Source organism: Schistocerca serialis, chromosome 6 (genome assembly GCF_023864345.2).
Source record: "Schistocerca serialis cubense isolate TAMUIC-IGC-003099 chromosome 6, iqSchSeri2.2, whole genome shotgun sequence".
NCBI lineage: Eukaryota > Metazoa > Arthropoda > Insecta > Orthoptera > Acrididae > Schistocerca > Schistocerca serialis.
The window spans coordinates 19357728-19381974 of record NC_064643.1 but is presented as its reverse complement, the minus strand read 5'-3'; positions in this window follow the sequence as shown (position 1 = coordinate 19381974).

Below are 24247 nucleotides of genomic sequence, written 5' to 3'. Positions count from 1 at the left end.
TAAGAAGGTCAATGGGATACAGTAAACCTGAATTGAAGCATAGGAATCTAAAACTGCTCTCACAGGAAAGGTTCAAATCATAGACAGTAAGAAGAGTCAGTCTTCTTGTACTTAAGTCGGCATTATGCCTTTTGTATTTAATTTCGATGCAATTTCTGTGTTTCATCGTCAATATGAAGATCCAAGGGATACAGTAAACCTCATGTGAAGCATCGGAATCAGAACTGGTCTCACAGGAAAGGCTCAAATCGTAGAATGTAAGAAGAGTCAGTCCTCTTTTACTTATGCCGGCATTCCGCCTTATGTATTTAATTCCGATGCAATTTCTGTGTTTCATCGTCAATAAGAAGGCCCAAGGGATACAGTAAACCTGAAGTAAAGCATCGGAATCAAAAACTGGTCTCACAGGAAAGTTTCAAACATAGACAGGAAGAAGAATCGGTCTTCCTGTTTATAGGTCGGCATTGTGCCTTTTATATTTAATTCCGATGCAGTTTCTGTGTTTCATCGTCAATAAGAAAGTCTGAGGGATGCAGTAAACCTGAAGTCAACCATCGGAATCTAAAACTGGTCACACAGGAAAGGTTCAAAACTAAGACAGTAAGAAGAGGCAGCCTTCTTGTACTTAAGTCGGCATTTTGACTTTTGTATTTAATTCCGATGCAATTTCTGTGTTTCATCGTCAATAAGAAATTCCTAGGGATACAGTAAACCTGAAGTGAAGCATCGAAACCTATAACTGGTCTCACAGGAAAGGTTCAAAATATTGACAGTTGGAAGAGTCAGTCTTCTTGTACTTAAGTCGGCATTGTGCCTTTTGTATTTAATTCCTATGCAATTTCTGCATTCATCGTCAATAAGAAGGTCCAAGGCATACAGTAAACCTTAACTAAAGCATCGGAATCCAAAACTGGTCTCACAGGAAAGGTTCAAAGCATAGTCAGTAAGAAGAGTCGGTCTTCTTGTTTTTAATTCGGCATTGTGCCGTTTGTACTTCATTCCGACGCAATTTCTGTGTTTCATCATCACTAAGAAGGTCCAAGGGATGCAGTAAACCTGAAGTGAAGCATCGGAATCCAAACTCGTCTCACAGGAATGGTTCAAGACATAGACAGTAAGAAGAGTCAGTCTTCTTGTACGTAAGTCGGCATTCTGCCTTTTGTATTTAATTACGATTCAATTTCTGTGTTTCATCGTCAGTAAGAGGGTCCATGGGATACAGTAAACCTGAATTGAAGCATAGGAGTCTAAAACTGCTCTCACAGGAGAGGTCCAAGTCATAGACAGTAAGAAGAGTCAGTCTTCTTGTACTTAAATCGGCATTATGCCTTTTGTATTTATTTCCGATTGCAATTTCTGTGTTTCATCGTCAATATGAAGAACCAAGGGATACAGTAAACCTGAAGTACAGCATCGGAATCTAAAACTGGTCTCACCGGAAAGGTTCAAAACTTAGACAGTAAGAAGAGTTAGTCATCTTGTACTTAAGTCGACATTGTGCCTTTTGTTTTTAATTCCGATGTAATTTCTGTCGTTCATCGTCAATAAGAAGGTCCAAGGGATACAGTAAACCTGAAGTACAGCATCGGAATCTAAAACTGGTCTGACCGGAAAGGTTCAAAACTTAGACAGTAAGAAGAGTGAGTCATCTTGTACTTAAGTCGGCATTGTGCTTTTTGTATTTAATTCCTTTGCAATTTCTGTGTTTCATCGTCAATAAGAAGGTCCAAGGGATACAGTAAACCTGACATGAAGCATCTGAATCTAAAACTAGTCTCACAGGAAAGATTCAAATCATAGAATGTAAGAAGAGACAGTCCTCTTGTACTTATGTCGGCATTGTGCCTTTTGCACTTAATTCCGATGCAATTTCTGTGTTTCATCGTCAATAAGAAGGTCCAAGGGATAGAGTAAACTTGAAGTACAGCATCGGAATCTAAAACTGGTCTCACCGGAAAGGTTCAAAGCATAGACAGTAAGAAGAGACAGTCATCTTGTACTTAAGTCGGCATTGTGCCTTTTGTATTTAATTCCTTTGCAATTTCTATGTTTCATCGTCAATAAGAAGGTCCAAGGGATACAGTAAACCTGACGTGAAGCATCGGAATCAAAACTGGTCTCACAGAAAACCTTCAAAACATAGACAGTAAGAAAAGTGAGTCACATTGTACTTATTTCGGCATTGTGCCTTTTGTATTTAATTCCTTTGCAATTTCTGTGTTTCATCGTCAATAAGAAGGTCCAAGAGATACAGTAAACCTGAAGTGAAGCATCGGAAACTAAAACTGGTCTCACAGGAAAGGTTCAAAGCATAGACAGTAAGAAGAGACAGTCATCTTGTACTAAAGTCGGCATTTTGATTTTGTATTTAATTCCGATACAATTTCTGTGTTTCATCGTCAATTAGGAGGTCCAAGGGATACAGTAAACCTAAAGTAAAGCATCGGAATCTAAAACTCGTCTCACTATAAAGGTTCAAACCATAGACAGCAGGAAGAGCCAGTCTTCTTGTTTTTAAATCGGAGTTGTGCTTTTGTATTTAATTCCAATGCAATTTCTGTGTTTCATCGTCAATAAGAAGGTCCAAGGGATACAGTAAACCTGATGTGAAGCATCGGAAACTAAAACTGGTCTCACAGGAAAGGTACAAAGCATAGACAGTTAGAAGAGTTAGTCATCTTGTACTTAAGTCGGCATTGTGCCTTTTGTATTTAATTCGGATGCAATTTCTGTGTTTCATCGTCAATAAGAAGGTCCAAGGGATATAGTAAACCTGAAGTGAAGCATCGGAATCTTAAACTGGTCTCACAGTAAAAATTCAATACATAGACAGTAAGAACAGTCAGTCTTTTTGTTCTTAAGTCGGCATTGAGCCTTTTGTATTTAATTCCCATGCAATTTGTGTGTTTCATCGTCAATAAGAAAGTCTCAGGGATACAATAAACCTGAAGTGAAGCATCGGAATCAAAACTGGTCTCACAGGAAAGGTTCAAAATATAGACAGTGAGAAGAGTCATACTTCTTGGACTTAAGTCGGCATTGTGCCTTTTGTATTTAATTCCGATGCAATTTCTGTGTTTCATCGTCACTAAGAAGGTCCAAGGGATACAGTAACACTGAAATGAAGCATAGGAATCTAAAAGTAGTCTCACAGAGAAGGTTCAAAACATAGAGAGTAAGAAGAGTCAGTCTTCTTGTACTTAAGTCGGTATTGTGCCCTTTGTATTTAATGCCGATGCAAATTCTGTATTTCATCGTCAATAAGAAGGTCCAAGGGATACAGTAACCCTTAAGGGAAGCATCGGAATCTAAAACTGGTCTCACAGGAAAGTTTCAAACATAGACAGGAAGAAGAATCGGTCTTCTTGTCTATAAGTCGGCATTGTGCCTTTTGTATTTAATTCCGATGCAATTTCTGTGTTTCATGGTCAATTAGATGGTCCAAGGGATACAGTAACGATGAAGTGAACCATCGGAATCTAAAACTGGTCTCACAGGAAAGGTTCAAAGCATAGACACTAAGATGAGTCGGTCTTCTTGTACTTACGTCGGCATTTTGACTTTTGAATTTACTTCCGATGCAATATCTGTGTTTCATCGTCAAAAAGAACGTCCAAGGGATACAGTAAGCCTGAAGTGAAGCATCGGAATCTAAAACTGGCCTCACAGTAAAGGTTCAAATCATAGGCAGTAAGAGGAGTCAGTCTTCTTGTACCTTATTCGGCATTGTGCCTTTTGTATTTAATTCCAATGCAATTTCTGTGTTTCATCGTCAGTAAGATGGTCCAAGGGATACAGTAAACCTGAAGTGAAGCATCGGAATCTAAACTGGACTCACAGGAGAGATTCAAATCATAGAAAATTAGAGTGTCACTCCTCTTGTACTTATGTCGGTATTGTGCCTTTTGTATTAAATTCGGATGCAATGTTTGTGTTTCATCGTCAATAAGAAGGTCCAAGGGATACAGTAAACCTTAAGGGAAGCATCGGAATCTAAAACTGGTCTCACAGGAAAGTTTCAAACATAGACAGGAAGAAGAATCGGTCTTCTTGTCTATAAGTCGGCATTGTGCCTTTTGTATTTAATTCCGATGCAATTTCTGTATTTCATCGTCAATTAGAAAGTCTGAGGGATACAGTAAACCTGAAGTGAAGCATCGGAAACAAAAGTTGTCTCACAGTATAGGTTTAAATCATAGACAGTAAGAACAGTAGTCTTCTTGTACTTCAGTCGGCATTGTGCCTTTTGTATTTAATTCCGCTGCAATTTCTGTGTTTCATCGTCAATAAGAAGGTCCAAGGAATACATTAAACCTGAAATGAAGCATCGGAATCTAAAACTGGTCTCACAGGAAAGGTTCAAAGCATAGACCTTAAGAAGAGTCAGTGTTCTTGTACCTAAGTCGACATTGTGCCTTTTGTATATAATTACGATGCAATTACTGTGTTTCATCGTCTTATTGAAGGTCCAATGGACACACTAAACCTGAAGTGAAGCATCGGAATCCAAACTGGTCTCACAGGAATGGTTCAAAACATAGACAGTAAGAAGAGTCAGACTCCTTGTACTTAAGTCGGCATTGTGCCTTTTGTATTTAATTACGATTCAATTTCTGTGTTTCATCGTCAGTAAGAAGGTCAATGGGATACAGTAAACCTGAATTGAAGCATAGGAATCTAAAACTGCTCTCACAGGAAAGGTTCAAATCATAGACAGTAAGAAGAGTCAGTCTTCTTGTACTTAAGTCGGCATTATGCCTTTTGTATTTAATTTCGATGCAATTTCTGTGTTTCATCGTCAATATGAAGATCCAAGGGATACAGTAAACCTCATGTGAAGCATCGCAATCAGAACTGGTCTCACAGGAAAGGCTCAAATCGTAGAATGTAAGAAGAGTCAGTCCTCTTTTACTTATGCCGGCATTCGGCCTTATGTATTTAATTCCGATGCAATTTCTGTGTTTCATCGTCAATAAGAAGGCCCAAGGGATACAGTAAACCTGAAGTAAAGCATCGGAATCAAAAACTGGTCTCACAGGAAAGTTTCAAACATAGACAGGAAGAAGAATCGCTCTTCTTGTTTATAGGTCGGCATTGTGCCTTTTATATTTAATTCCGATGCAGTTTCTGTGTTTCATCGTCAATAAGAAAGTCTGAGGGATACAGTAAACCTGAAGTCAACCATCGGAATCTAAAACTGGTCACACAGGAAAGGTTCAAAACTAAGACAGTAAGAAGAGGCAGCCTTCTTGTACTTAAGTCGGCATTTTGACTTTTGTATTTAATTCCGATGCAATTTCTGTGTTTCATCGTCACTAAGAAATTCCTAGGGATACAGTAAACCTGAAGTGAAGCATCGAAACCTATAACTGGTCTCACAGGAAAGGTTCAAAATATTGACAGTTGGAAGAGTCAGTCTTCTTGTACTTAAGTCGGCATTGTGCCTTTTGTATTTAATTCCTATGCAATTTCTGCATTCATCGTCAATAAGAAGGTCCAAGGCATACAGTAAACCTTAACTAAAGCATCGGAATCCAAAACTGGTCTCACAGGAAAGGTTCAAAGCATAGTCAGTAAGAAGAGTCGGTCTTCTTGTTTTTAATTCGGCATTGTGCCGTTTGTACTTCATTCCGACGCAATTTCTGTGTTTCATCATCACTAAGAAGGTCCAAGGGATGCAGTAAATCTGAAGTGAAGCATTGGAATCCAAACTCGTCTCACAGGAATGGTTCAAGACATAGACAGTAAGAAGAGTCAGTCTTCTTGTACGTAAGTCGGCATTCTGCCTTTTGTATTTAATTACGATTCAATTTCTGTGTTTCATCGTCAGTAAGAAGGTCCATGGGATACAGTAAACCTGAATTGAAGCATAGGAGTCTAAAACTGCTCTCCCAGGAGAGGTTCAAGTCATAGACAGTAAGAAGAGTCAGTCTTCTTGTACTTAAATCGGCATTATGCCTTTTGTATTTATTTCCGATTGCAATTTCTGTGTTTCATCGTCAATATGAAGAACCAAGGGATACAGTAAACCTGAAGTACAGCATCGGAATCTAAAACTGGTCTCACCGGAAAGGTTCAAAACTTAGACAGTAAGAAGAGTTAGTCATCTTGTACTTAAGTCGACATTGTGCCTTTTGTTTTTAATTCCGATGTAATTTCTGTCGTTCATCGTCAATAAGAAGGTCCAAGGGATACAGTAAACCTGAAGTACAGCATCGGAATCTAAAACTGGTCTGACCGGAAAGGTTCGAAACTTAGACAGTAAGAAGAGTGAGTCATTTTGTACTTAAGTCGGCATTGTGCTTTTTGTATTTAATTCCTTTGCAATTTCTGTGTTTCATCGTCAATAAGAAGGTCCAAGGGATATAGTAAACCTGAAGTGAAGCATCGGAATCTAAAACTGGTCTCACAGTAAAAATTCAAAACATAGACAGTAAGAACAGTCAGTCATTTTGTACTTAAGTCGGCAGTGTGCCTTTTGTATTTAATTCGGATGCAATTTCTGTGTGTCATCGTCAATAAGAAGTTCCAGGGGAAACAGTAACACTGAAGTGAAGCATCGGAAACTAAAACTGGGCTCACAGGAGAGGTTCAAATCATAGACAGTTAGGAGAGTTAGTCTTCTTGTACTTAAGTCGGCATTGTGCCTTTTGTATTTAATTCCCAGGCAATTTGTGTGTTTCATCGTCAATGAGAAAGTCTCAGGGATACAATAAACCTGAAGTGAAGCATCGGAATCAAAACTGGTCTCACAGGAAAGGTTCAAAATATAGACAGTGAGAAGAGTCAGACTTCTTGGACTTAAGTCGGCATTGTGCCTTTTGTATTTAATTCCGATGCAATTTCTGTGTTTCATCGTCACTAAGAAGGTCCAAGGGATACAGTAACACTGAAATGAAGCATAGGAATCTAAAAGTAGTCTCACAGAGAAGGTTCAAAACATAGAGAGTAAGAAGAGTCAGTCTTCTTGTACTTAAGTCGGTATTGTGCCCTTTGTATTTAATGCCGATGCAAATTCTGTGTTTCATCGTCAATAAGAAGGTCCAAGGGATACAGTAACCCTTAAGGGAAGCATCGGAATCTAAAACTGGTCTCACAGGAAAGTTTCAAACATAGACAGGAAGAAGAATCGGTCTTCTTGTCTATAAGTCGGCATTGTGCCTTTTGTATTTAATTCCGATGCAATTTCTGTGTTTCATGGTCAATTAGAAGGTCCAAGGGATACAGTAACGATGAAGTGAACCATCGGAATCTAAAACTGGTGTCACAGGAAAGGTTCAAAGCATAGACACTAAGATGAGTCGGTCTTCTTGTACTTAAGTCGGCATTTTGACTTTTGAATTTACTTCCGATGCAATATCTGTGTTTCATCGTCAAAAAGAAGGTCCAAGGGATACAGTAAACCTGAAGTGAAGCATCGGAATCTAAAACTGGCCTCACAGTAAAGGTTCAAATCATAGGCAGTAAGAGGAGTCAGTCTTCTTGTACCTTAGGCGGCATTGCGCCTTTTGTATTTAATTCCAATGCAATTTCTGTGTTTCATCGTCAATAAGATGGTCCAAGGGATACAGTAAACCTGAAGTGAAGCATCGGAATCTAAACTGGACTCACAGGAGAGATTCAAATCATAGAAAATTAGAGTGTCACTCCTCTTGTACTTATGTCGGTATTGTGCATTTTGTATTAAATTCGGATGCAATTTCTGTGTTTCATCGTCAATAAGAAGGTCCAAGGGATACAGTAAACCTTAAGGGAAGCATCGGAATCTAAAACTGGTCTCACAGGAAAGTTTCAAACATAGACAGGAAGAAGAATCGGTCTTCTTGTCTATAAGTCGGCATTGTGCCTTTTGTATTTAATTCCGATGCAATTTCTGTATTTCATCGTCAATTAGAAAGTCTGAGGGATACAGTAAACCTGAAGTGACGCATCGGAAACAAAAGTTGTCTCACAGTATAGGTTTAAATCATAGACAGTAAGAACAGTAGTCTTCTTGTACTTCAGTCGGCATTGTGTCTTTTGTATTTAATTCCGCTGCAATTTCTGTGTTTCATCGTCAATAAGAAGGTCCAAGGAATACATTAAACCTGAAATGAAGCATCGGAATCTAAAACTGGTCTCACAGGAAAGGTTCAAAACATAGATCTTAAGAAGAGTCAGTCTTCTTGTACCTAAATCGACATTGTGCCTTTTGTATATAATTACGATGCAATTACTGTGTTTCATCGTCTTATTGAAGGTCCAATGGACACACTAAACCTGAAGTGAAGCATCGGAATCCAAACTGGTCTCACAGGAATGGTTCAAAACATAGACAGTAAGAAGAGTCAGACTCCTTGTACTTAAGTCGGCATTGTGCCTTTTGTATTTAATTACGATTCAATTTCTGTGTTTCATCGTCAGTAAGAAAGTCAATGGGATACAGTAAACCTGAATTGAAGCATAGGAATCTAAAACTGCTCTGACAGGAAAGGTTCAAATCATAGACAGTAAGAAGAGTCAGTCTTCTTGTACTTAAGTCGGCATTATGCCTTTTATATTTAATTTCGATGCAATTTCTGTGTTTCATCGTCAATATGAAGATCCAAGGGATACAGTAAACCTCATGTGAAGCATCGGAATCAGAACTGGTCTCACAGGAAAGGCTCAAATCGTATAATGTAAGAAGAGTCAGTCCTCTTGTACTTAATCCGGCATTCGGCCTTATGTATTTAATTCCGATGCAATTTCTGTGTTTCATCGTCAATAAGAATGCCCAAGGGATATAGTAAACCTGAAGTAAAGCATCGGAATCAAAAACTGGTCTCACAGGAAAGTTTCAAACATAGACAGGAAGAAGAATCGGTCTTCCTGTTTATAGGTCGGCATTGTGCCTTTTATATTTAATTCCGATGCAGTTTCTGTGTTTCATCGTCAATAAGAAAGTCTGAGGGATACAGTAAACCTGAAGTCAACCATCGGAATCTAAAACTGGTCACACAGGAAAGGTTCAAAACTAAGACAGTAAGAAGAGGCAGCCTTCTTGTACTTAAGTCGGCATTTTGACTTTTGTATTTAATTCCGATGCAATTTCTGTGTTTCATCGTCAATAAGAAATTCCTAGGGATACAGTAAACCTGAAGTGAAGCATCGAAACCTATAACTGGTCTCACAGGAAAGGTTCAAAATATTGACAGTTGGAAGAGTCAGTCTTCTTGTACTTAAGTCGGCATTGTGCCTTTTGTATTTAATTCCTATGCAATTTCTGCATTCATCGTCAATAAGAAGGTCCAAGGCATACAGTAAACCTTAACTAAAGCATCGGAATCCAAAACTGGTCTCACAGGAAAGGTTCAAAGCATAGTCAGTAAGAAGAGTCGGTCTTCTTGTTTTTAATTCGGCATTGTGCCGTTTGTACTTCATTCCGACGCAATTTCTGTGTTTCATCATCACTAAGAAGGTCCAAGGGATACAGTAAACCTGAAGTACAGCATCGGAATCTAAAACTGGTCTCACCGGAAAGGTTCAAAACTTAGACAGTAGGAAGAGTTAGTCATCTTGTACTTAAGTCGACATTGTGCCTTTTGTTTTTAATACCGATGTAATTTCTGTCGTTCATCGTCAATAAGAAGGTCCAAGGGATACAGTAAACCTGAAGTACAGCATCGGAATCTAAAACTCGTCTGACCGGAAAGGTTCAAAACTTAGACAGTAAGAAGAGTGAGTCATCTTGTACTTAAGTCGGCATTGTGCTTTTTGTATTTAATTCCTTTGCAATTTCTGTGTTTCATCGTCAATAAGAAGGTCCAAGGGATACAGTAAACCTGACATGAAGCATCTGAATCTAAAACTAGTCTCACAGGAAAGATTCAAATCATAGAATGTAAGAAGAGACAGTCCTCTTGTACTTAAGTCGGCATTGTGCCTTTTGCATTTAATTCCGATGCAATTTCTGTGTTTCATCGTCAATAAGAAGGTCCAAGGGATAGAGTAAACCTGAAGTACAGCATCGGAATCTAAAACTGGTCTCACCGGAAAGGTTCAAAGCATAGACAGTAAGAAGAGACAGTCATCTTGTACTTAAGTCGGCATTGTGCCTTTTGTATTTAATTCCTTTGCAATTTCTATGTGTCATCGTCAATAAGAAGGTCCAAGGGATACAGTAAACCTGACGTGAAGCATCGGAATCAAAACTGGTCTCACAGAAAACCTTCAAAACATAGACAGTAAGAAAAGTGAGTCACATTGTACTTATTTCGGCATTGTGCCTTTTGTATTTAATTCCTTTGCAATTTCTGTGTTTCATCGTCAATAAGAAGGTCCAAGAGATACAGTAAACCTGAAGTGAAGCATCGGAAACTAAAACTGGTCTCACAGGAAAGGTTCAAAGCATAGACAGTAAGAAGAGACAGTCATCTTGTACTAAAGTCGGCATTTTGATTTTGTATTTAATTCCGATACAATTTCTGTGTTTCATCGTCAATTAGGAGGACCAAGGGATACAGTAAACCTAAAGTAAAGCATCGGAATCTAAAACTCGTCTCACTATAAAGGTTCAAACCATAGACAGCAGCAAGAGCCAGTCTTCTTGTTTTTAAATCGGAGTTGTGCTTTTGTATTTAATTCCAATGCAATTTCTGTGTTTCATCGTCAATAAGAAGGTCCAAGGGATACAGTAAACCTGATGTGAAGCATCCGAAACTAAAACTGGTCTCACAGGAAAGGTACAAAGCATAGACAGTTAGAAGAGTTAGTCATCTTGTACTTAAGTCGGCATTGTGCCTTTTGTATTTAATTCGGATGCAATTTCTGTGTTTCATCGTCAATAAGAAGGTCCAAGGGATATAGTAAACCTGAAGTGAAGCATCGGAATCTAAAACTGGTCTCACAGTAAAAATTCAACACATAGACAGTAAGAACAGTCAGTCTTTTTGTACTTAAGTCGGCATTGAGCCTTTTGTATTTAATACCCATGCAATTTGTGTGTTTCATCGGCAATAAGAAAGTCTCAGGGATACAATAAACCTGAAGTGAAGCATCGGAATCAAAACTGGTCTCACAGGAAAGGTTCAAAATATAGACAGTGAGAAGAGTCATACTTCTTGGACTTAAGTCGGCATTGTGCCTTTTGTATTTAATTCCGATGCAATTTCTGTGTTTCATCGTCACTAAGAAGGTCCAAGGGATACAGTAACACTGAAATGAAGCATAGGAATCTAAAAGTAGTCTCACAGAGAAGGTTCAAAACATAGAGAGTAAGAAGAGTCAGTCTTCTTGTACTTAAGTCGGTATTGTGCCCTTTGTATTTAATGCCGATGCAAATTCTGTGTTTCATCGTCAATAAGAAGGTCCAAGGGATACAGTAACCCTTAAGGGAAGCATCGGAATCTAAAACTGGTCTCACAGGAAAGTTTCAAACATAGACAGGAAGAAGAATCGGTCTTCTTGTCTATAAGTCGGCATTGTGCCTTTTGTATTTAATTCCGATGCAATTTCTGTGTTTCATGGTCAATTAGAAGGTCCAAGGGATACAGTAACGATGAAGTGAACCATCGGAATCTAAAACTGGTCTCACAGGAAAGGTTCAAAGCATAGACACTAAGATGAGTCGGTCTTCTTGTACTTACGTCGGCATTTTGACTTTTGAATTTACTTCCGATGCAATATCTGTGTTTCATCGTCAAAAAGAAGGTCCAAGGGATACAGTAAACCTGAAGTGAAGCATCGGAATCTAAAACTGGCCTCACAGTAAAGGTTCAAATCATAGGCAGTAAGAGGAGTCAGTCTTCTTGTACCTTATTCGGCATTGTGCCTTTTGTATTTAATTCCAATGCAATTTCTGTGTTTCATCGTCAGTAAGATGGTCCAAGGGATACAGTAAACCTGAAGTGAAGCATCGGAATCCAAACTGGACTCACAGGAGAGATTCAAACATAGACAGGAAGAAGAATCGGTCTTCTTGTCTATAAGTCGGCATTGTGCCTTTTGTATTTAATTCCGATGCAATTTCTGTATTTCATCGTCAATTAGAAAGTCTGAGGGATACAGTAAACCTGAAGTGAAGCATCGGAAACAAAAGTTGTCTCACAGTATAGGTTTAAATCATAGACAGTAAGAACAGTAGCCTTCTTGTACTTCAGTCGGCATTGTGCCTTTTGTATTTAATTCCGCTGCAATTTCTGTGTTTCATCGTCAATAAGAAGGTCCAAGGAATACATTAAACCTGAAATGAAGCATCGGAATCTAAAACTGGTCTCACAGGAAAGGTTCAAAGCATAGACCTTAAGAAGAGTCAGTGTTCTTGTACCTAAGTCGACATTGTGCCTTTTGTATATAATTACGATGCAATTACTGTGTTTCATCGTCTTATTGAAGGTCCAATGGACACACTAAACCTGAAGTGAAGCATCGGAATCCAAACTGGTCTCACAGGAATGGTTCAAAACATAGACAGTAAGAAGAGTCAGACTCCTTGTACTTAAGTCGGCATTGTGCCTTTTGTATTTAATTACGATTCAATTTCTGTGTTTCATCGTCAGTAAGAAGGTCAATGGGATACAGTAAACCTGAATTGAAGCATAGGAATCTAAAACTGCTCTCACAGGAAAGGTTCAAATCATAGACAGTAAGAAGAGTCAGTCTTCTTGTACTTAAGTCGGCATTATGCCTTTTGTATTTAATTTCGATGCAATTTCTGTGTTTCATCGTCAATATGAAGATCCAAGGGATACAGTAAACCTCATGTGAAGCATCGGAATCAGAACTGGTCTCACAGGAAAGGCTCAAATCGTAGAATGTAAGAAGAGTCAGTCCTCCTTTACTTATGCCGGCATTCGGCCTTATGTATTTAATTCCGATGCAATTTCTGTGTTTCATCGTCAATAAGAAGGCCCAAGGGATACAGTAAACCTGAAGTAAAGCATCGGAATCAAAAACTGGTCTCACAGGAAAGTTTCAAACATAGACAGGAAGAAGAATCGCTCTTCTTGTTTATAGGTCGGCATTGTGCCTTTTATATTTAATTCCGATGCAGTTTCTGTGTTTCATCGTCAATAAGAAAGTCTGAGGGATACAGTAAACCTGAAGTCAACCATCGGAATCTAAAACTGGTCACACAGGAAAGGTTCAAAACTAAGACAGTAAGAAGAGGCAGCCTTCTTGTACTTAAGTCGGCATTTTGACTTTTGTATTTAATTCCGATGCAATTTCTGTGTTTCATCGTCACTAAGAAATTCCTAGGGATACAGTAAACCTGAAGTGAAGCATCGAAACCTATAACTGGTCTCACAGGAAAGGTTCAAAATATTGACAGTTGGAAGAGTCAGTCTTCTTGTACTTAAGTCGGCATTGTGCCTTTTGTATTTAATTCCTATGCAATTTCTGCATTCATCGTCAATAAGAAGGTCCAAGGCATACAGTAAACCTTAACTAAAGCATCGGAATCCAAAACTGGTCTCACAGGAAAGGTTCAAAGCATAGTCAGTAAGAAGAGTCGGTCTTCTTGTTTTTAATTCGGCATTGTGCCGTTTGTACTTCATTCCGACGCAATTTCTGTGATTCATCATCACTAAGAAGGTCCAAGGGATGCAGTAAACCTGAAGTGAAGCATTGGAATCCAAACTCGTCTCACAGGAATGCTTCAAGACATAGACAGTAAGAAGAGTCAGTCTTCTTGTACGTAAGTCGGCATTCTGCCTTTTGTATTTAATTACGATTCAATTTCTGTGTTTCATCGTCAGTAAGAAGGTCCATGGGATACAGTAAACGTGAATTGAAGCATAGGAGTCTAAAACTGCTCTCGCAGGAGAGGTTCAAGTCATAGACAGTAAGAAGAGTCAGTCTTCTTGTACTTAAATCGGCATTATGCCTTTTGTATTTATTTCCGATTGCAATTTCTGTGTTTCATCGTCAATATGAAGAACCAAGGGATACAGTAAACCTGAAGTACAGCATCGGAATCTAAAACTGGTCTCACCGGAAAGGTTCAAAACTTAGACAGTAAGAAGAGTTAGTCATCTTGTACTTAAGGCGACATTGTGCCTTTTGTTTTTAATTCCGATGTAATTTCTGTCGTTCATCGTCAATAAGAAGGTCCAAGGGATACAGTAAATCTGAAGTACAGCATCGGAATCTAAAACTGGTCTGACCGGAAAGGTTCGAAACTTAGACAGTAAGAAGAGTGAGTCATTTTGTACTTAAGTCGGCATTGTGCTTTTTGTATTTAATTCCTTTGCAATTTCTGTGTTTCATCGTCAATAAGAAGGTCCAAGGGATACAGTAAACCTGACATGAAGCATCTGAATCTAAAACTAGTCTCACAGGAAAGATTCAAATCATAGAATGTAAGAAGAGACAGTCCTCTTGTACTTAAGTCGGCATTGTGCCTTTTGCATTTAATTCCGATGCAATTTCTGTGTTTCATCGTCAATAAGAAGGTCCAAGGGATAGAGTAAACCTGAAGTACAGCATCGGAATCTAAAACTGGTCTCACCGGAAAGGTTCAAAGCATAGACAGTAAGAAGAGACAGTCATCTTGTACTTAAGTCGGCATTGTGCCTTTTGTATTTAATTCCTTTGCAATTTCTATGTTTCATCGTCAATAAGAAGGTCCAAGGGATACAGTAAACCTGACGTGAAGCATCGGAATCAAAACTGGTCTCACAGAAAACCTTCAAAACATAGACAGTAAGAAAAGTGAGTCACATTGTACTTATTTCGGCATTGTGCCTTTTGTATTTAATTCCTTTGCAATTTCTGTGTTTCATCGTCAATAAGAAGGTCCAAGAGATACAGTAAACCTGAAGTGAAGCATCGGAATCTAAAACTGGTCTCACAGTAAAAATTCAAAACATAGACAGTAAGAACAGTCAGTCTTTTTGTACTTAAGTCGGCATTGAGCCTTTTGTATTTAATTCCCATGCAATTTGTGTGTTTCATCGTCAATAAGAAAGTCTCAGGGATACAATAAACCTGAAGTGAAGCATCGGAATCAAAACTGGTCTCACAGGAAAGGTTCAAAATATAGACAGTGAGAAGAGTCATACTTCTTGGACTTAAGTCGGCATTGTGCCTTTTGTATTTAATTCCGATGCAATTTCTGTGTTTCATCGTCACTAAGAAGGTCCAAGGGATACAGTAACACTGAAATGAAGCATAGGAATCTAAAAGTAGTCTCACAGAGAAGGTTCAAAACATAGAGAGTAAGAAGAGTCAGTCTTCTTGTACTTATGTCGGTATTGTGCCCTTTGTATTTAATGCCGATGCAAATTCTGTGTTTCATCGTCAATAAGAAGGTCCAAGGGATACAGTAACACTTAAGGGAAGCATCGGAATCTAAAACTGGTCTCACAGGAAAGTTTCAAACATAGACAGGAAGAAGAATCGGTCTTCTTGTCTATAAGTCGGCATTGTGCCTTTTGTATTTAATTCCGATGCAATTTCTGTGTTTCATGGTCAATTAGAAGGTCCAAGGGATACAGTAACGATGAAGTGAACCATCGGAATCTAAAACTGGTCTCACAGGAAAGGTTCAAAGCATAGACACTAAGATGAGTCGGTCTTCTTGTACTTAAGTCGGCATTTTGACTTTTGAATTTACTTCCGATGCAATATCTGTGTTTCATCGTCAAAAAGAAGGTCAAAGGGATACAGTAAACCTGAAGTGAAGCATCGGAATCTAAAACTGGCCTCACAGTAAAGGTTCAAATCATAGGCAGTAAGAGGAGTCAGTCTTCTTGTACCTTATTCGGCATTGTGCCTTTTGTATTTAATTCCAATGCAATTTCTGTGTTTCATCGTCAATAAGATGGTCCAAGGGATACAGTAAACCTGAAGTGAAGCATCGGAATCCAAACTGGACTCACAGGAGAGATTCAAATCATAGAAAATTAGAGTGTCACTCCTCTTGTACTTATGTCGGTATTGTGCCTTTTGTATTAAATTCGGATGCAATGTTTGTGTTTCATCGTCAATAAGAAGGTCCAAGGGATACAGTAAACCTTAAGGGAAGCATCGGAATCTAAAACTGGTCTCACAGGAAAGTTTCAAACATAGACAGGAAGAAGAATCGGTCTTCTTGTCTATAAGTCGGCATTGTGCCTTTTGTATTTAATTCCGATGCAATTTCTGTATTTCATCGTCAATTAGAAAGTCTGAGGGATACAGTAAACCTGAAGTGAAGCATCGGAAACAAAAGTTGTCTCACAGTATAGGTTTAAATCATAGACAGTAAGAACAGTAGTCTTCTTGTACTTCAGTCGGCATTGTGCCTTTTGTATTTAATTCCGCTGCAATTTCTGTGTTTCATCGTCAATAAGAAGGTCCAAGGAATACATTAAACCTGAAATGAAGCATCGGAATCTAAAACTGGTCTCACAGGAAAGGTTCAAAGCATAGACCTAAAGAAGAGTCAGTGTTCTTGTACCTAAGTCGACATTGTGCCTTTTGTATATAATTACGATGCAATTACTGTGTTTCATCGTCTTATTGAAGGTCCAATGGACACACTAAACCTGAAGTGAAGCATCGGAATCCAAACTGGTCTCACAGGAATGGTTCAAAACATAGACAGTAAGAAGAGTCAGACTCCTTGTACTTAAGTCGGCATTGTGCCTTTTGTATTTAATTACGATTCAATTTCTGTGTTTCATCGTCAGTAAGAAGGTCAATGGGATACAGTAAACCTGAATTGAAGCATAGGAATCTAAAACTGCTCTCACAGGAAAGGTTCAAATCATAGACAGTAAGAAGAGTCAGTCTTCTTGTACTTAAGTCGGCATTATGCCTTTTGTATTTAATTTCGATGCAATTTCTGTGTTTCATCGTCAATATGAAGATCCAAGGGATACAGTAAACCTCATGTGAAGCATCGGAATCAGAACTGGTCTCACAGGAAAGGCTCAAATCGTAGAATGTAAGAAGAGTCAGTCCTCTTTTACTTATGCCGGCATTCCGCCTTATGTATTTAATTCCGATGCAATTTCTGTGTTTCATCGTCAATAAGAAGGCCCAAGGGATGCAGTAAACCTGAAGTAAAGCATCGGAATCAAAAACTGGCCTCACAGGAAAGTTTCAAACATAGACAGGAAGAAGAATCGCTCTTCTTGTTTATAGGTCGGCATTGTGCCTTTTATATTTAATTCCGATGCAGTTTCTGTGTTTCATCGTCAATAAGAAAGTCTGAGGGATACAGTAAACCTGAAGTCAACCATCGGAATCTAAAACTGGTCACACAGGAAAGGTTCAAATCTAAGACAGTAAGAAGAGGCAGCCTTCTTGTACTTAAGTCGGCATTTTGACTTTTGTATTTAATTCCGATGCAATTTCTGTGTTTCATCGTCACTAAGAAATTCCTAGGGATACAGTAAACCTGAAGTGAAGCATCGAAACCTATAACTGGTCTCACAGGAAAGGTTCAAAATATTGACAGTTGGAAGAGTCAGTCTTCTTGTACTTAAGTCGGCATTGTGCCTTTTGTATTTAATTCCTATGCAATTTCTGCATTCATCGTCAATAAGAAGGTCCAAGGCATACAGTAAACCTTAACTAAAGCATCGGAATCCAAAACTGGTCTCACAGGAAAGGTTCAAAGCATAGTCAGTAAGAAGAGTCGGTCTTCTTGTTTTTAATTCGGCATTGTGCCGTTTGTACTTCATTCCGACGCAATTTCTGTGTTTCATCATCACTAAGAAGGTCCAAGGGATGCAGTAAACCTGAAGTGAAGCATTGGAATCCAAACTCGTCTCACAGGAATGGTTCAAGACATAGACAGTAAGAAGAGTCAGTCTTCTTGTACGTAAGTCGGCATTCTGCCTTTTGTATTTAATTACGATTCAATTTCTGTGTTTCATCGTCAGTAAGAAGGTCCATGGGATACAGTAAACCTGAATTGAAGCATAGGAGTCTAAAACTGCTCTCACAGGAGAGGTTCAAGTCATAGACAGTAAGAAGAGTCAGTCTTCTTGTACTTAAATCGGCATTATGCCTTTTGTATTTATTTCCGATTGCAATTTCTGTGTTTCATCGTCAATATGAAGAACCAAGGGATACAGTAAACCTGAAGTACAGCATCGGAATCTAAAACTGGTCTCACCGGAAAGGTTCAAGACTTAGACAGTAAGAAGAGTTAGTCATCTTGTACTTAAGTCGACATTGTGCCTTTTGTTTTTAATTCCGATGTAATTTCTGTCGTTCTTCGTCAATAAGAAGGTCCAAGGGATACAGTAAACCTGAAGTACAGCATCGGAATCTAAAACTGGTCTGACCGGAAAGGTTCGAAACTTAGACAGTAAGAAGAGTGAGTCATTTTGTACTTAAGTCGGCATTGTGCTTTTTGTATTTAATTCCTTTGCAATTTCAGTGTTTCATCGTCAATAAGAAGGTCCAAGGGATACAGTAAACCTGACATGAAGCATCTGAATCTAAAACTGGTCTCACAGGAAAGATTCAAATCATAGAATGTAAGAAGAGACAGTCCTCTTGTACTTAAGTCGGCATCATGCCTTTTGCATGTAATTCCGATGCAATTTCTGTGTTTCATCGTCAATAAGAAGGTCCAAGGGATAGAGTAAACCTGAATTACAGCATCGGAATCTAAAACTGGTCTCACCGGAAAGGTTCAAAGCATAGACAGTAAGAAGAGACAGTCATCTTGTACTTAAGTCGGCATTGTGCCTTTTGTACTTAATTCCGATGCAATTTTTGTGTTTCATCGTCAATAAGAAGGTCCAAGGTATACGGTAACACTGAAATGAAGCATAGCTATCTAAAACTGGTCTCACAGAGAAGGTTCAAAACATAGACAGTAAGAAGAGTCAGTCATCTTGTACTTAAGTCGGCATTGTGCTTTTTGTGTTTGATGCCGATGCAATTTCCGTGTTACATCGTCAGTATGAAGGGCAAAGGGATACAGTAAACCTGAAGTGAAGCATCGGAAACTAAAACTGGTCTCACAGGAAAGGTTCAAAGCATAGACAGTAAGAGGAGACAGTCATCTTGTACTTAAGACGGCATTGTGCCTTTTGTATTTAATTCCGATGCAATTTCTATGTTTCATCGTCAATAAGAAGGTCCAAGGGATACAGTAAACCTGAAGTGAAGCATCGGAATCTAAAACTGGTCTCACAGTAAGTATTCAAAACATTAACAGTAAGAAGAGTCAGTCTTCTTGAACTTAACTCGGCATTGTGCCTTTTGTATTTAATGCCGATGCAAATTCTGTGTTACATCGTCAATATGAAGGGCCAAGCGATACAGTATACCTGAAGTGAAGCATCGGAATCTAAAACTGGTCTCAGAGGAAAGGTTCGAAATATAGACCGTAAGAAGAGTCAGTCTTCTTGTACTTATGTCGGCATTGTGCCTTTTGTATTTAATTCCGATGCAATTTCTAGGTTTCATCGTCAATTAGAAGGTCCAAGGGATACAGTGACGATGAAGTGAACCATCGGAATCAAAAACTGGTCTCACAGTAGAGGTTCAAAGCATAGACAGTACGAAGAGCCGGTCCTCTTGTACTTAAGTCGGCATTTTGGTTTTGGAATTTAATTCCGATGCAATATCTGTGTTTCATTGTCAATAAGAAGGTCCAAGGGATACTGTAAACCTGAAGTGAAGCATCGGAATCTAAAACTGGTCTCACAGTGTTGGTTCAAAACATAGACAGTAAGAGGAGTCAGTCTTCTTGTACCTTAGTCGGCATTGTCCCTTTTGTATTTAATTCCAATGCAATTTCTGTGTTTCATCGTCAATAAGAAGGTCCAAGGGATACAGTAAACCTGAAGTGAAGCATCGGAATCTAAAACTGGTCTTACAGGAAAGGTTCAAATCATAGATTGTAAGAAGAGTCGGTCCTCTTGTACATAAGTCGGCAATGTGCCATTTGTATTTCATTCCGACGCAATATCTGTGTTTCATCGTCAATAAGAATGTCCAAGGGATAGAGTAAACCTGAAGTGAAGCATCGGAATCCAAACTGGTCTCATAGGAATGGTTCAAATCATAGACAGTAAGGAGTGTCAGTCTTCTTGTACTTAAGTCGGTATTGTGCCTTTTGTATTTAAATCCGATGCAATTTCTGTGTTTCATCGTCAATACGAAGGTCCAAGGGATACAGAAAACCTGAATTGAAGCGTCGGAATCTAAAACTCGTCTCACAGGAAAGGTTCAAAACATAGACAGTAAGGAGAGTCAGTCTTATTATTTTTGATTCGGCATTGTGCCGTTTGTATTTCATTCCGACGCAATTTCTGTGCTTCATCGTCAATTAGAAGGTCCAAGGGATGCTGTAAACCTGAAGTGAAGCATTGGAATCCAAACTGGTCTGACAGGAATGGTTCAAAACATAGACAGTAAGAAGAGTCAGTCTTCTAGCACTAAAGTCGGCATTGTGCCTTTTGTATTTAATTACGATGCAATTTTTGTGTTTCATCGTCCGTAAGAAAGTCCATGGGATACAGTAAACCTGAATTGAAGCATAACAATCTAAAACTGCTCTCACAGGAAAGGTTCAAATCATAGACAGAAAGAAGATTCAGTCTTCTTGTACTTAAGTCGGCATTATGCCGTTTGTATTTAACTTCGATGCAATTTCTGTGTTTCATCGTCAATAAGGGGGTCCAAGGGGTAAAGTAAACCTGAAGTAAAACATCGGAATCAAAAACTGGTCTCACAGGAAAGTTTCAAACATTGACAGGAAGAAGAATTGGTCTTCTTGTCTTTAAGTCGGCATTGTGCCTTTTATAATTAATTCCGATGGAGTTTCTGTGTTTCATCCTCAATAAGAAAATCTGAGGCATACAGTAAAACTGAAGTGAACCATCGGAATCTAAAACTGGTCTCACAGGAAAGGTTCAAAACATAGACAGTAAGAAGAGGCAGCCTTCTTGTACTTAAGTCGGCATTTTGACTTTTGTATTTAATGCCGATGCAATTTCAGTGTTTCATCGTCAATAAGAAGGTCCTAGGGATACAGTAAACCTGAAGTGAAACATCGGAATCTAAAACTTGTCTCACAGTAAATGTTCAAATCTTAGACTGCAAGAAGAGTCAGTCGTCTTGTACTTAAATCGGCATTGTGCCTTTTGTATTTAATTCCGATTCAGTTTCTGTGTTTCATCGTCAGTAAGAAGGTCCAAGGGACACAGTAAACCTGAAGTGAAGCATCGTAATCTAAAAATGGTCTCACAGGAAAGGTTAAAAACATAAGCAGTGAGAAGAGTCACTCTGCTTGGACTTAAGTTGGCATTGTGCATTTTGTATTTAATTCCAATGCAATTTCTGTGATTCATCGTCAATAAGAAGGTCCAAGGGATACAGTAAACCTGATGTGAAGCATCGGAAATTAAAACTGGTCTCACAATAAAGGTTCAAATCATAGAATGTAAGAAGATGCAGTCCTCTTGTACTTAAGTCGCCATTGTACCTTTTGTATTTAATTCCGATGGAATTTCTGTGTTTCATCGTCAATAAGAAGTTCCAAGGGATACAGTAAGCCTGAAATGAAGCATCGGAATTTAAAACTGGTCTCACAGGAAAGGTTCAAATCATAGAATGTCAGAAGAGTCAGTCCTCTTGTACTTAAGTCGGCATTGTGCCTTGTGCATTTAATTCCAATGCAATTTCTGTGTCTCATCGTCAATAAGAAGGTCCAAGGGATACAGTAAACATGAAGTACAGCATCGGAATCTAAAACTGGTCTCACCGGAAAGGTTCAAAACATAGACAGTAAGAAGAGTCAGCCTTCTTGTACTTAAGTCGGCATTGTGCCTTTTATTTTTAATTCCGATGTAATTTCTGTGTTTCATCGTCAATAAGAAGGTCCAAGGGATACAGTAAATCTGAAGTGAAGCATCGGAATCAAAACATGTTTCACAGGAAACCTTCAAAACACAGACAGTAATAAAAGTCAGTCTTCTTGTACTTAAGTCGGCATTGTGCCTAATGTATTTAATTCCAATGCAATTTCTGTCTTTCATCGTCAATAAGAAGGTCCAAGGGATACAGTAAACCTGAAATGAAGCATAGGAATCTAAAACTGGTTTCACAGGAAAGGTTCAGATCATAGACAGTAAGAAGACTCAGTCATCTTGTACTTACGTCGGCATTGTGCATTTTTATTTAATTCCGATGCAATTTCTGTGTTTCATCGTCAATGTGAAGGTCCAAAGAATACAGTAAACCTGAAGTGAAGCATCGGAATTTAAAACCGGTCTCACAGGAAAGGTACAAGGTATAGACAAAAAGAAGAGTCAGTCATCTTGTACTTCAGACTGCATTATGCCTTATTGTTTAATTCCCATGCAATTTCTGTATTACATCGCCAATAAGAAAGTATGAGGGATACAGTAAACCAGAAGTGAAGCATCGGAATCAAAACTGGTCTCACAGTATAGGTTTAAAACATAGACAGTAAGAAGAGTAGTCTTCTTGTACTTCAGTCGGCATTGTGCCTTTTGTATTCGATTCCGATGCACTTTCTGTGTTTCATCGTCAATAAGAAGGTCAAGGCATACAGAAAGCCTGAAGTAAGGCATTGGAATCTAAAACTGGTCACACAGGAATGGTTCAAAACATAGACAGTAAGTAGAGTCGGTTTTCTTGTCTTTAAGTCGGCATTGTGCCTTTTGTATTTAATTCCGAGTCAATTTTTGTGTTTCATCGTCAATAGGTAAGTCTGTTGGATACAGTAAAACTAAAGTGAAGCATCGGAATCAAAACTGGTCTCACAGGAAATGTTTAAAACATAGACTGTATGAGGAGTCAGTCTTATCGTACTTAAGTCGGCATTGTGGCTTTTGTATTTAATTCCGATGCAATTTCTGTGCCTCATCGTCAATTAGAAGGTCCAAGGGATATAGTAAACCTGAAGTGAAGCATCGGAATCTAAAACTGGTCTCACAGGAAAGGTTGAAATTATAGACAGTAAGAAGTGTCAGTCTTCTTGTACTTAAATCGGCATTTCGAATTTTGTATGTAATTCCGATGCAATTTCTGTGTTTCATCGTCAATACGAAGGTCCAAGGGAAACAGCAAACCTGAAGTGAAGCATCGGAATCTATAACTGGTCTCACAGGAAAGATACAAGATATATATACAAGGAAGAGTCTCCTTGTACTTAAGTTGGCAATGTGCCTTTTGTATTTAATTCCGATGCAATTTCTATGTTACATCGTCAATAAGTAAGTCTGAGGGATACTGTAAACCTGAAGTGAAGCATCGGAATCAAAACTGGTCTCTCAGGAAAGATTTAAAACATAGACAGGAAAAGGAGTCAGTCTTCTCTACTTAAGTCGGCACTGTGCCTTTTGTAATTAATTCCGACGCAATTTCTATGTTTCGTCGTCAATAAGAAGGTCCATGGGATACAGTAAACCTGAAGTGAAGCATCGGAATCTAAAACTGGTCTCACAGGAAAGGTTCAAATTATAAAATGTAAGAAGAGTCACTCCTCTTCTATGTAAGTAGGCATTGCGCCTTTTGTATTTAATTCCGATGCAATTTCTGTGTTTCATCGTCAATAAGAAGGTCCAAGGCATACAGTAATCCTGATGTAAAGCATCGGAATTAAAACTGGTCACACGGAAAGGTTCAAAACATAGACGGTAAGAAGAGTCGGTCTTCTTGTCTTTAAGTCGGCAATGTGCCTTTTGTATTTAATTCCGATGCAATTTCTGTGTTTCATCGTCAATAAGTAAGTCTGTGGGCTACAGTAAACCTGATGTGAAGCATCGGAATCTAAAACTGGTCTCCGAGGAACGGTTCAAAATATAAACCGTAAGAAGAGTCGGACTTCTTGTACTTAAGTCGGCATTTTGATTTTGTATTCAATTCCGATACAATTTCTGTGTTTCATCGTCAATTAGAAGGTCCAAGGGATACAGTAAACCTGAAGTGAAGCATCGCAATGTAAAACTGGTCACACAGTAAAGATTCAAAGCATCGACAGTAAGAAGAATCAAGCTTCTTGTACTTACGTGGGCATTGTGCCTTTTGTATTTAATGCCAATGCAATTTCTGTGTTTCATCGTCAATAAGTAAGTATCAGGGATACAGTAAACCTGAAGTGAAGCATTGGAATCTAAAACTGGTCTCACAATAAAGGTTCAAAACATAGACAGTAAGAAGAGTCAGTCTTCTTGTACTTAAGTCAACATTGTGCCTTTTGTATTTAATTCCGATGCAATTTCTGTGTTTCATCGTCAATAAGAAGGTCCAAGGGATACAGTAAACCCGAAGGGAAGCATCGGAAACTAAAACTGGTCTCACAGGA